The sequence below is a fragment of the Suricata suricatta genome, chromosome 1, assembly GCF_006229205.1.
Source record: "Suricata suricatta isolate VVHF042 chromosome 1, meerkat_22Aug2017_6uvM2_HiC, whole genome shotgun sequence".
NCBI classification, from domain to species: Eukaryota; Metazoa; Chordata; class Mammalia; order Carnivora; family Herpestidae; genus Suricata; species Suricata suricatta.
Window position 1 is genome coordinate 148221243 of NC_043700.1, and position 12088 is coordinate 148233330.

General features: G+C 35.8%; 1 long non-coding RNA gene across 1 annotated transcript in view; it reads right to left on the bottom strand.

Annotated features, from left to right (window-relative positions):
* Nucleotides 1-10718, bottom strand: part of LOC115285452 — a 60038-nt gene extending 49320 nt beyond the window's left edge. Inside the window, exons 1-2 of the long non-coding RNA XR_003905533.1 lie at nt 10649-10718; nt 277-370 (exon numbers count right to left, since the gene is read on the bottom strand). This is a non-coding gene — a long non-coding RNA (uncharacterized LOC115285452). The remainder of the gene's footprint in view (nt 1-276; nt 371-10648) is intronic.
* Between the last annotated feature and the right edge of the window lie 1370 nt (nt 10719-12088).

The window sequence follows — 12088 nt, forward strand, 5'->3', positions numbered from 1 at the left end:
TTCTTTCCTTGTTAGACTATGATGACAAATGAAATATTTTTTACTTAACTATTTAGTCCATCACTCACTCTGTCATTTAGCCAATAAGTTTTTCCCTAATTAAGCAGGTATCAAGCACCTGCTGTGTATAGGCAGAGTGCCATGGATTAAAGCTACAGAAACAGAGAGCTGGGTCTGTTTTCATGGAGACTGTCTTGTGAGGAAATCAAACATATAATCCTCAAGGCAGGAATTAAGTTCTACAATAGCACAAATTAGAGAGTTTAATGATTTTACCAAAGATGATCACGTAGGATGTTCTTCCAAGTTTCATGAAAGAATAGGTTTTAGATGCCTGGTGGTTTTGTCATTAGCTTATTGCTGGGAATGCCTGATAGAAGAAAAAAATACGGTTGGTAATTGTTCAAAAATAACTTAAAACATTCAATTTGCTTAGTAAAAAATCACCATCTAGGTCAAGAGACTTACAGGTTTAGAATGTGTAATTTTATTTTGCCTGAGTGTATAGAGTGTATCAAAACCGTTTCTGAATGCTCCCAGAGTCATTGAGTATTCTAAAAGAGAACAAGCTAAAGAGTGAGAAGAACAGCACATCTGCCCTCCATTCCAATTTATGCTCTGCCACTGCCGTACGGACAATTAGAGTGCATCTTCTTTCTAATCTGCCATTACTTTTAGCACCGTACCTCACATTTTAACCTTGTCACATTCTGTTTCAAGCCCCACAAAATTCTATAGAGCAGGGCTTCTTAATTTTATTATATTATTAATATGGACACTTAAAGATCTTTTGAAGTGCATATTCAGGGTGGAGCTTGAGGTTCTTCATTTCAAGCAAATTTCTAGATAATATTGATTCTCAGCACAAGTGGCAGATAATATGCACCTGTTTATTTTCATCTTACCCATCACCTATAAAGAAACCACTCTTATTTATTCATGTTTACTTTTACTTAATTAGGGGTGCCTGGGAGGCTCAGTCAGTTAAGCGTCCGATTTCAGCTCAGGTCATGATCTCACGGTTTGTGGGTTCAAGCCCTGCATTGGGCTTGACAGCTCAGAGCCTGAGCCTGCTTCAGATTCTGTGTCTCCCTCTCTCTCTGACCCTCCCCTGCTCATGCTGTCTCTCTCTCTCTCTCTCTCAAAAATAAATAAAAAACATTCAAAAAAGTAAAATAAAAAGATAATTAAAATTGTGTAAATGATGCATATTTTTCAGGCTTCTGATGGAAGGTGTTTGATTTTTTTTTCCATTGGGGGGGAAGGGCAGAGGGAGAGGGAGGGAGGGTCCACACATAGCAAAGAGCATGATGTGGAACTGAATCCCACAACCCTGGGATCAAGACCTAAGATGAATCAAGAGCTTCCCAAAGACTCCAGAGGGAATTTTTTAAATTATTATTTTTAATATAATTTATTGTCAAATTGGCTAACATATAGTATGTACACTGAGCTCTTGGTTTTGGGGGTAGATTCCCTTGGCTCATCACTTACATACAGCACCCAGTGGTTATCCAAACCAGTGCCCTCCTCAGTGCCCATCACCCATTTTTTCTTCTCCCGTACCACCCATCAACCCTCAGTTTGTTCTCAGTATTTAGGAGTCTCTTATTGTTTTTTGTCCTCCATCTCTGTAACTCTTTTTTGCCCCTTCCCCTCCCCATGGTCATCTGTTAAGTTTCTCAACATCCTCATATGAGTGAAAACATATGGTATTTGTCCTTCTCTGCATGACTTATTTTACTTAGCATAACACCCTCGAGTTCTATCCACATTGCTACAAATGGCCAGATTTCATTTTTTCTCATTGCCCTCTAGTATTCCATTGCAGAGATAAACCACATCTCCTTGATCCATTCATCAGGTGATGGACATTTAGGCTCTTTCCATGAATTGGCTATTGTTAAAAGTGCTGCTATGAACACTGGGGTACATGTGCTCCTATGCATCAGCCCTCCTGTATCCTTTGGGTAAATTCCTAGCAGTGCTATTGATGGGTCATAGAGGAGTTCTACTTTTTGAGGAATCTCCACACTGTTGTCCAGAGCAGCTGTACCAGTTTGCATTCCCACCAACACTGCAAGACAGTTTCCATTTCTCCACATCCTTGCCAGCATCTGTTGTTTCCTAAGTTGTTCATTTTAGCCACTCTGACTGGCATGAGGTGGTGTGTCAGTGTGGTTTTGATTTGTATTTCCTGATGATGAGTGATGCTGAGCATCATTTCATGTGTCTGTTGGACATCTGGATGTCTTCTTTGAAAAAGTGTCTATTCATATCTTCTGCCCATTTCTTCCCTGGGTTATTTGTTTTTCCAGTGTTGAGTTTGGTAAGTTCTCTATTTTGGATACTAACTCTTTATCCAATATGTCATTCACAAATATCTTTTCACATTTCATCGGTTGTCTTTTAGTTTTGTTGATTGTTTCCTTTGTATTGCAGAAGCTTTTTATCTTGATGAGGTCCCAATAGTTAACTTTTGCTCTTGATTCCCTTGCCTTTGGAGATGTATCGAGTAAGAAATTGATGTGGCTGAGGTCAAAGAGGTTTTTGCTTGCTTTCTCCTCTAGGATTTTGATGGTTTCCTGTCTCACATTGAGGTCCTTCATCCATTTTGAGTTTATTTTTGTGCATGGTGCAAGAAAGTGGTCTAGTTTCATTCTTCGGCATGTTGCTGTCCAGTTCTCCCAGCACCATTTGTTAAAGAGGCTGTCTTTTTTCCATTGGATACCCTTTCCTGCTTTGTCAGAGATTAATTGACCATACATTTGTGAGTCCAATTCTTGGTTCTCTATTCTGTTCCATTGGTCTCTGTGTCTGTTTTTGTGCCAATACAATGTCTTGATGATTATAGCTTTGTAGTAGAGGCTAAATTCTGGGATTATGATGCTTCCTGCTTTGTTTTTCTTCTTCAGTATTACTTTGGCTATCGGGGGTCTTTTGTGGTTCCATAAAAATTTTAGGATTGTTTGTTCTGGCTTTGAGAAGAATGGCAGTGCAATTTTGTTTGGGATTACATTAAATGTGTATATTGCTTTGGGTAGTATTGACGTTTTAACTATTTATTCTTCCAATCCATGAGCCTGGAGTGTGTTTCCATTTCTTTGTGTCTTCTTCAATTTTCTTCATAAGTTTTCTATAGTTTTCAGCATACAGATCTTTTACATCTTTGGTTAATGGTTCATGGTGCAATTGTAAATGGGTTAAGTTTCTTGGTTTCCCTTTCTGTTCCTTCATTATTAATGTATAAAAAGGCAACTGATTTCTATACATTGATTTTGACTGTGACTTTGCTGATTTCATGTATTATTAGGTCTACCAATCCTTTGGTGGAGTTTTTCAAGTTTCCATGTTGAGTGTCATGTCATTTGTGAAAAATGAAAATTGGACTTCTTTGCCAATTTTAATACTTTTAATTTCATTTCGTTGTCCAATTGCTGATGCTAGGATTCCAATACTCTGTTACATAACCATGGTGAGAGTTGACAACCCTGTTGTGTTCCTGATTTCAATTCCTGAGAGGAAGCTCTTAGTTTTTCTTCATTGAGGATGATATTAGCTGTGGGGTTTTCATATTTGGCTTTTATGACTTTTAAGTGTGTTTCTTCTATTCTGACTCTCTTGAGGTTTTTATTAAGAAAGATGCTGTATTTTGTCAAATGCTTTTTCTGCATCTATTGACAGAATCGTATGGTTCTTATCCTTTCTTTTATTAATGTGGTGTATCACATTGATTGATTTGTGAAAATTGAATCAGCCCTGAAGCCTAGGAATGAATCCCACTTAATCATGGTGAATACTTCTTTCTATATGCTGTTGAATTTGATTTGCTAATATCTTATTGAGAATTTTTGCATCATGTCCATTAGGGATATCAGCCTGTAATTCTCCTATTTTGTGTGGTCTTTGTCTGCTTTGGAAATAAAGGTAATGCCTACTACATAGAAAGAGTCTGGATGTTTTCCTTCTGTTTTATTTTTTGGAATAGCTTGCAAAGGATAGGTATTAACTTTGCTTTAAATGTCGGTAGAATTCCCCTGGGAAGCTATCTAGCCCAGGACTCTTTTTTGTTGGGAGGTTTTGATAACCGATTCAATTTCTTCACTAGCTATGGGTCTATTCAAATTTTCTATTTCTTCCTGTTTGAGTTTTGGCAGTATGTGGGTGTCTAGGAAATTGTCCATTTATTCCAGGTTGTAGTTTGTTGGCACATAATTTTTCATAGTAATCTTTGATAATTGCTTATATTTCTGAGGGATTGGTTGTGATAAATCTATTTTCATGAGTGATTTTATCTATTTGGGTACTGTCTCTTTTCTTTTTGAGAAGTCTAACAAGAGGTTTATCAACTTTATTTATTTTTTTCAAAAAACTAACTCTTAGTTTCATTGACCTGTTCTACTGTGTTTTGTTTTTCATTCTATATTGTTTATTTATGCTCTGATATTTATTAGTTCTCTTCTTCTGCTGGCTTTGGGTTTCTTTGTTGTTCTGCTTCTAGTTCCTTGAAGTATGTTGTTAGATTTTGTATTTGGGATTTTTCTTGTTTCTTGATATAGGCCTGGATTACAATGTATTTTCCTTTTAGGACTGCCTTTGCTGCATCCCAAAGGGTTTGGATTGTTGTGGTTTCATTTTCATTTGTTTCCATATATTTTTAAATTTATTTTTAATTGCCTGGTTGACCCATTCATTCTTTAGTAGATGTTCTTTAACCTCCATGCATCTGGAGGTTTTCCAGACTTTTCCTGCGGTTGATTTAAAGTTTCATGGCATTGTGATCTAAAAGTGTACGTGGCATTATCTCATTTCTTTTATATTTATTGAGGGCAGTTTTATGACCCAGTATGTGATCTATCTTAGAGAATGTTCCATGTGCACTCGAGAAGAATGTATTCTGCTACTTTAGGATGAAAAGTTCTGAATATATCTGTCAAGTTTATCTGGTCCACTGTATCATTCAGGGCCATTGTTTCTTTAGTGATTCTTTTTGTTTCAATGATATGTCCATTGCTGTAAGTGGAGTACTAATGTCCCCTATAATTATCACATTCTTACCAATAAGATTGCTTATGTTTGTGATTAATCGTTTTATATATTTGGGTGTTCCTGAATTTAGTGCATAAACATTTATAATTGCTAACTCTTCTTGATGGAGAGAGCCCATAATTATGATATAATGTCCTTCTTCACTTTTAGTTTAAAATATAGTTTGCTGGTATAAGTATGGCTACTCCAGCTTTGTTTTGACTTCCAGTAGCATGATTTATGGTTCTCCATCCTCTCACTTTCAATCTAATGGTGTCCTCAGGTCTAAAATGGGTCTCTTGGAGACAGCAAATAGATGGGTCTTGTTTTTTTAATCCATCCTGATAACTGATGTCTTTTGGTTGGAACATTTAGTACATTTACATTCAGTGTTATTGTTGAAAGATTGGATTCAGAGTCATTGTGTTATCTGTAGGTTCTGTGCTTGTAGTCATGTCTCTGGTCCTTTGTGTTCTTTGTAACATTCCATTTATAGAGTTTCCCTTCGGATCTCTTGTAGGGCTGGTTTAGTGATGATGAACTCCTCCAGTTTTTGTTTGTCTGGGAAAAGCTCTATCTCTCCTTTTATTCTGAATGACACGCTTGCTGGATAAAGGATTCTTGGCTGCATATTTTTCCTATTCAGCATGTTGAAAAATTCCTGCCACTCTATTTTGACCTGCCAAGTTTCAGGGATAGGTCTGCTACTATCCTTATGTGTCTACCCTGTAGGTTAAGGCCCTTTTGTCCCTATATGCTTTCAGAATTCTCTCTTTATCTTTTTATTTTACCAGTTTCATAGTGAAACTATGATATGTCATGTAGAAGATTGATTCAAGTTACATCTAAAGGGAGTTCTGTTTCTCCTGGATTTCGATGTCCGTTTCCTTCCCCAGATTCGGAAAGTTCTCAGCTATTATTTAAATTCACCTTCAGCCCCTTTCTCTCTTCTTCTTCTGGAACTCCTATGATACAGATATTATTTTGTTTCATTGAATCCCTTAGTTCACTAATTCTCCCCTCGAGGTCCAGAATTTTTTCTCAGCTTCATCTTTTTCCATAATTTTATCTTCTATTTCACCTAATCTCCCCTCTGCCTCTTAAGTCCTCATTGTCACCACCTCTAGTTTATTTTGCACCTCACTTACAGTATTTTTTAAAATTCATCATGACTATTTTTCAGTTCCTTGATCCTTGTAACAATAGATTCTTTTCTGTCTTCTATGTTTTTTTTCAAACCCAGTGATTAATCTTATGACTATTATTCTAAAATCTTGTTCATACACATACATATAAACAATATAACTGAACAAGATTTTAGAATAATACACATTTGTATACACATAGGTTTTGATCAATTCTTTAGCTGTCATTTCTTCCTGGAATTTCTTTTGAGGATAATTCTTACATTTTGTCATTTTGGCTAGTTTTCTGTCCCTTATATATTTTAAAAGCTTATTATGTGCTCTGCACCTGTGAGCACTACTATATTAAAGAGGGGTCAAACACTGTCCAGGGCCTGGTTCTTCAGGAGGTGTTTTTTGGAGAGTGGTACTTGGACTCTGTTGTTGTGACTTTGGTTACTTTATCTCCCTAATCGTAGTGATGTTTTGGAACCTCTGCCACCTGTGCTTTGATGTGTTCCTTGAATAACCCTGTAGAGGAAAACAAACAAACAAAAAACCAACAAGAAAACAAAAACAAGGGCACAAACAAACAAAATATCAAAAACAAAAAACCAGAAACGCCAGCTACAAGTAAACAACAGGGTGGAGGCAGTGTTGATGAAACAGGCTTATCTCAGAGAAACAGTGAAATGACAGGGGCAGGGAAGAAGCAAATAAAAACTGACCAGACAGAGAAACTACATGTCTTAATCCAGAGAGAAACAAAGGAAAATAAAGAAGGAGATGGAAAAAAATAGAATAAAATTGACCAGACAGATAAATTATATGGTTTAATACAGAGAGTGAGAAAGTAAAGAAGAAGGTGTAGAACATGTATAAAGAGAATAGATTTAATATGTCTGCATAAACAAACCAACGACCAGAATAACCAAACTAGAGAAGAAAAGAGATAAGAAGGAGAAAATAAAGGAAAAATATATGTCTTTATAACAAGAATTGCCCGAGTTAAATCAGGCAGTGCAACAGCACTGGTCTAGAGGAGGGCCTGTGTGGTTTGTCAGCTTTAATCCGGCTCTTGAGGAGATCTTGTGGATATGCAGTTATCAGGTTCAGAGGAGCCTAGTTTGGTGTAAGTGGGTCTTGTCTTTTCTGTGGCCATTCTGGGTGTTCCCTGAAGCCCCACCATGTTGGTGATGGGGAGAAAAATGGCAACACCCCTGTCTCTCCTCCAGAGATCAAGTGTCCCAAACCACTCTGTTCAAACCATCCTCACCATGCCATGGGCACAAATGAGGCAGTTTATTCCACTCTGCCGACTCCCATGCGTCCTTGGTGCTTGCTGAGATTTAAACCCAATCTCTTAAAAGATTCCCGCTCCTTGTGTGGGTTCCAGCAAAGTGCTGCCCCTACACAGTGCAATGTCCATGGTTTGTCCCTCCCTGCTGACTCTCACACCTCCCTAGCACTCAGCTGGGACTTGAACCCTGATGTCTTTAAGGTTTCTCCTTTGCCTGCCTGCCCTGGTTTTAGGGAAGTGCCACTCCTTTGAGCAGACGTAAACCTTCTTCCCACAACAGTCCAGGGAAGGTATCACTTTCTCCCACCGCAGACTGCACCTCTGAACTAGTGAGCAAGCCTGGGACTGGCTCCCCAGGTGTGCAAACAAGGGAGCCAGCCCCAGTCCAGAGGAAGTCCTGCAGTTAGAGATTGGATCTTTTTCGGTCCTGGTCAGTGGTTTTTTTCTTGTCCACATACAGTCCTACAGCTCCCAGCCTCTCTTTCTCCTCCCCTTCATTCTCCGCAGAAAGGGATCCCTCCCCTCCATTCTTTCACTGACTGTTTTATCTCCCCCAGTTCACAGTCATGCACCCATGGCCTGCCAGGTTGTCCATGTGTGCCCCCTGCAGACAACTCTGTCACTCTGCAGACCAGATTCTTGGAATTCAAAGTCCTTTGGCCTCAATACTGCTGTGTCGAGGGAGGAGGGATCTTAGGGTCTCCCTACTTTCTGCCATGTTGGATCTCTCTGATACTCCTCTAAGGGGATATTTTAAATGCATAATCACCATGAGAAGATAGTTTTCACTATCTTAAAAAAAACTTGTGGAAATATACATGAGACAAGAAGAGTCTCATGTATACAACTGAATGTTTTTAAATTGAAAGATACTAAACCTCCCATTCAAATGACCATATAGATACCATCTTCCATAACAAAACATAGTTTGACATCTCACCCTTCCTCTCACATTCAGTTCTGCTGCATTTTCCCACTGTTTCTTAGCACCCAGCACAGTGCCTAATAAAGGATAAACACTCCATAGTCATCTTATCCATGAATTACAAAACAAACAAACAAAAACACATAACTGCCTTCATCACCGTTTTTCCTCCCTTCCTTAGTAGGTCACTGATTTCTTAGCTAAGAGTGAGACTCTGGTGCTACACATATGTGATAGATAGTGTTTTGATCATAGAGCCCTGGACTGGGAAAATAACTAGAATATGGTAGAAAATATGGTGTGTTTCCAGGGATATCAGATTAACTATTTTTCTATCTTTATGTAGAAATGTCAATCTGATGATCATGAAAATGTTGATTTTTTTTTTCTGGGAGCAGAAAGATGGTTGGGTAGACTATATATCTTAAACATTAAACTCTTAAGCATTAAAATAGAGTTTGTGAGGACACATTTGAATACTTTATCATTTTGTCTAAATGCATTAATAAGTACTGTATACACTTTACAGTGATAATCAGAAAATGGTGTAATTCATACATTCATTAGCACAATAAATCTAATGGTAATACAATATGTGTATTATTTATATTGTCTGAGTCCACAGTGATGATTTTAGACTGTGTAAACTGTTGCAGTATTTTGTTTTGTTTTTAACCAAATTATATAGCTTCTATAAAATCTTAGAGGGCAGAAATCTGTCTGAAACATCTGTGTATTCTTATTGTTTACCCCTGTAACTGAAGTATTCATGGTCATAGTATTTGTTGTTCATGAATGAATGAATGAATGAATGAGCTATTTCCATAAACATTGCAGATTAGAAATTGTGATACAAAAGCTTGAAATATACCTGCAGAATGGGTGTTGCTCTTTGAATACATAGTCTAAAGGAAAATATTCCTTTTTGTTCAGGCTTTAGCTGAACAAGTTATTAGGTATATTCCAAGCAAAACATGCCAGTTATTCTTTCACTCATTAAGTGTCTTAATTAGAAACACATTAAAATTATATCTTGGAACATGTACAAATTCACCATATTTTACTAATTTTCTCCTGAAATTTGTGCAGTTATGAACCTTAAATATTACATGCATATGTTTTTCTAGACTGTGGAAATACTGCTAGAATAACATGATAAGTAATTAAATATTTTATAACTTTTTTCTATACTCAAATACAGTGAAAATGAAGCACATAGCATTTTGAATGAACTGGAAATCTATCCACAATAATTATTTTTGGTGACCTGTTATTCAATTAAGGTTTTCTTTTTTTTTTTTTTAATGGATGCCAATTCTGGAATAGTAACAAAAATTTAGCTATGCATTTCTTTATCTAGACATTTTGATTTTATTATTTTAGTTTAGAAAAAAAAATCTATGTGAAGAACTCTGTATTTCCAATAATATGATTTGATGCCTTTTTAATGACCTCAAATTTAATTGTTCACCAAAGGAGAATTATATAAATAAAAATATGCCCATTCAATAGAATATTTTTATTTATTAAAAAAAATTGATCTGTGTGTGCTATCATAGAAGAATGTCCAAGGTATATTGATGAAGGACATAAAAATGTATTAGTCATATAGCATCATTTTAGTTCTGTAACAAATGGTAATTAACAATCATTTATAATTTTCCACTGACAAAGTGAAGAGCAGTTTCATTTATTTCTATTCAAAAAGGAATACTTACCTTTTAGAATATGTATTCCAACAGTAACATAAAATCTATAGGTAAATGTGGAAGCTTTGTTATATCAACTATGTCAAGATAACTTTTGATAAATCCTCTGAATATTTTTTCCTAAATTTGATTGGATCATTCAAAGAGAAGTAGTAACTTTGAAGTATAGATTTATAAACAGAAGTGCACATATTGTTTTTTCTAGGTATCATGAACACATTTTCAAAATAAATGTAATCCACAGAAATTAATGTGTTCATACATGTAATAGGATTCATATGCCAACCTTTCTTAACTTCTGGGGTTTCCTTCTGTATTTCCCTGTGGAGGGGATTCCCAAGCATAACATTACTAGCTTCTTCCCCTCACTTCTTCCTCTCCTTTGCCACCTGCCTTAACTCCTTCCATCTCAAAAGGTGAGACACTTATTTGGCCACTGAGTTAAAGAACAGAACTTGACATGCATAAATGGCTTGTTATTTCTTCTCTTTTCTCATAGGATTCCTATGACCAGGGAGGGATATATTAAATTCTGGGGTTTGGCATCAAGAAATAAACTAACCTGTAGATAATTGGCTTTATTAACATTAAGTGTATTTGGGTTTCACATCTTCTGTACTCTTTTTGTCTTAGTTCTTCTTTAGTTCAAACTTGAGGTGGGAGAGATGGATGTTATTATTGGATGAGATTCCAAATAGTATTAAAAACATAGGTCAAAATTTCCCCCCCAAAAGTCAAGTGACATTATTCTGGTTTTGCCAGTTTTGTCTGATTACAAAACTAAAATATATTGAAATTTTTATAAAACTTAAGTAGAAGACCTATATTTAAGAAGTATAATAAGTATCCTAAATATAACAAAATCTAAATATAGTAAAATAGTATACATGTGTTATATATCTAATAAATATAACAAGATTTAAATGGATAAAATAAAAATAAAGTCATTTCTTTTAACAGGAACAGCTGTAGCTAACATTCTGTCACAGCATATTGGGTTCTTAATGACTACTTTAAATATTTGTGATTATCTGAGAATATAATTTATATATTGATGCAGTCAATTAACAATTATGGTATAAAAATTTTTCTTGTTCATAAGATGCTAATAAGCTTAATTTTAATTCTTCCACTGTCAATGGTTGAGATGGATCTTTTTCTTTTAAATCTTCTTTGTGTTAGGGAGTTAAGTTACTTCCAATTTCTCACCATTTTACATAGTGTTGTTATAAATATCCTTGATCCAAAATCACTGTTTGCATTTCCTTCATATAGACCTCATACAAGGAAATTGCTGAATGCAAATTTACACAACAAACTGAATTTCTAAACAAGTAATAGGAATTTCAATTCTCAAAGGAGTAAAAACATTTACAAGTTTTTAATGATTTTTTTACTAAAAAAAAGTAATAAATGCTCATCGTAGAAAAATTGGAAAAATATAGAAGTTGTACTTTCAGAAAATGTATATTAGCTTATACAGTTTTGTATGCCTTTTAGTTTTAATATCAATCTGGACTCCCTGCCTATCTTTCCTATAGATACAATACAATGCATTAAATGGAGTAACTACAATTTCCTCATTTCTGTTTCATCAAGATTAATTACTGGAGATGCATACATATTTCACATTGAATCCTTTAGAGCATTCATCTTACATAATAACACAAATATGTCTGAAGTTACGCTAACTTAACAGGGGAAAACTGGGTCCAAAATAACAGTGGCAAAACAAATTCTGTGGCTTTTACAGTCACCCCTTCTGTGGAAGGTACTCCTTTTCCACTCACTAATTCAAATATCTCAATAATTCATGGAGTCTCCAGGCCACTCTGCAGCATCCTCTGCGTTAGGTGCCTATGGTATCTCCGGAAGCATGGTACTTTCTACCTTCAGTCTGACGTGTCGGGTGAGATCTCTTGGTGTTGCTATCACACAAAGCATTAGCTATATAATAGATTCAAATCTCACCATGTTTCACATATAATAAGTATTTTCAAAT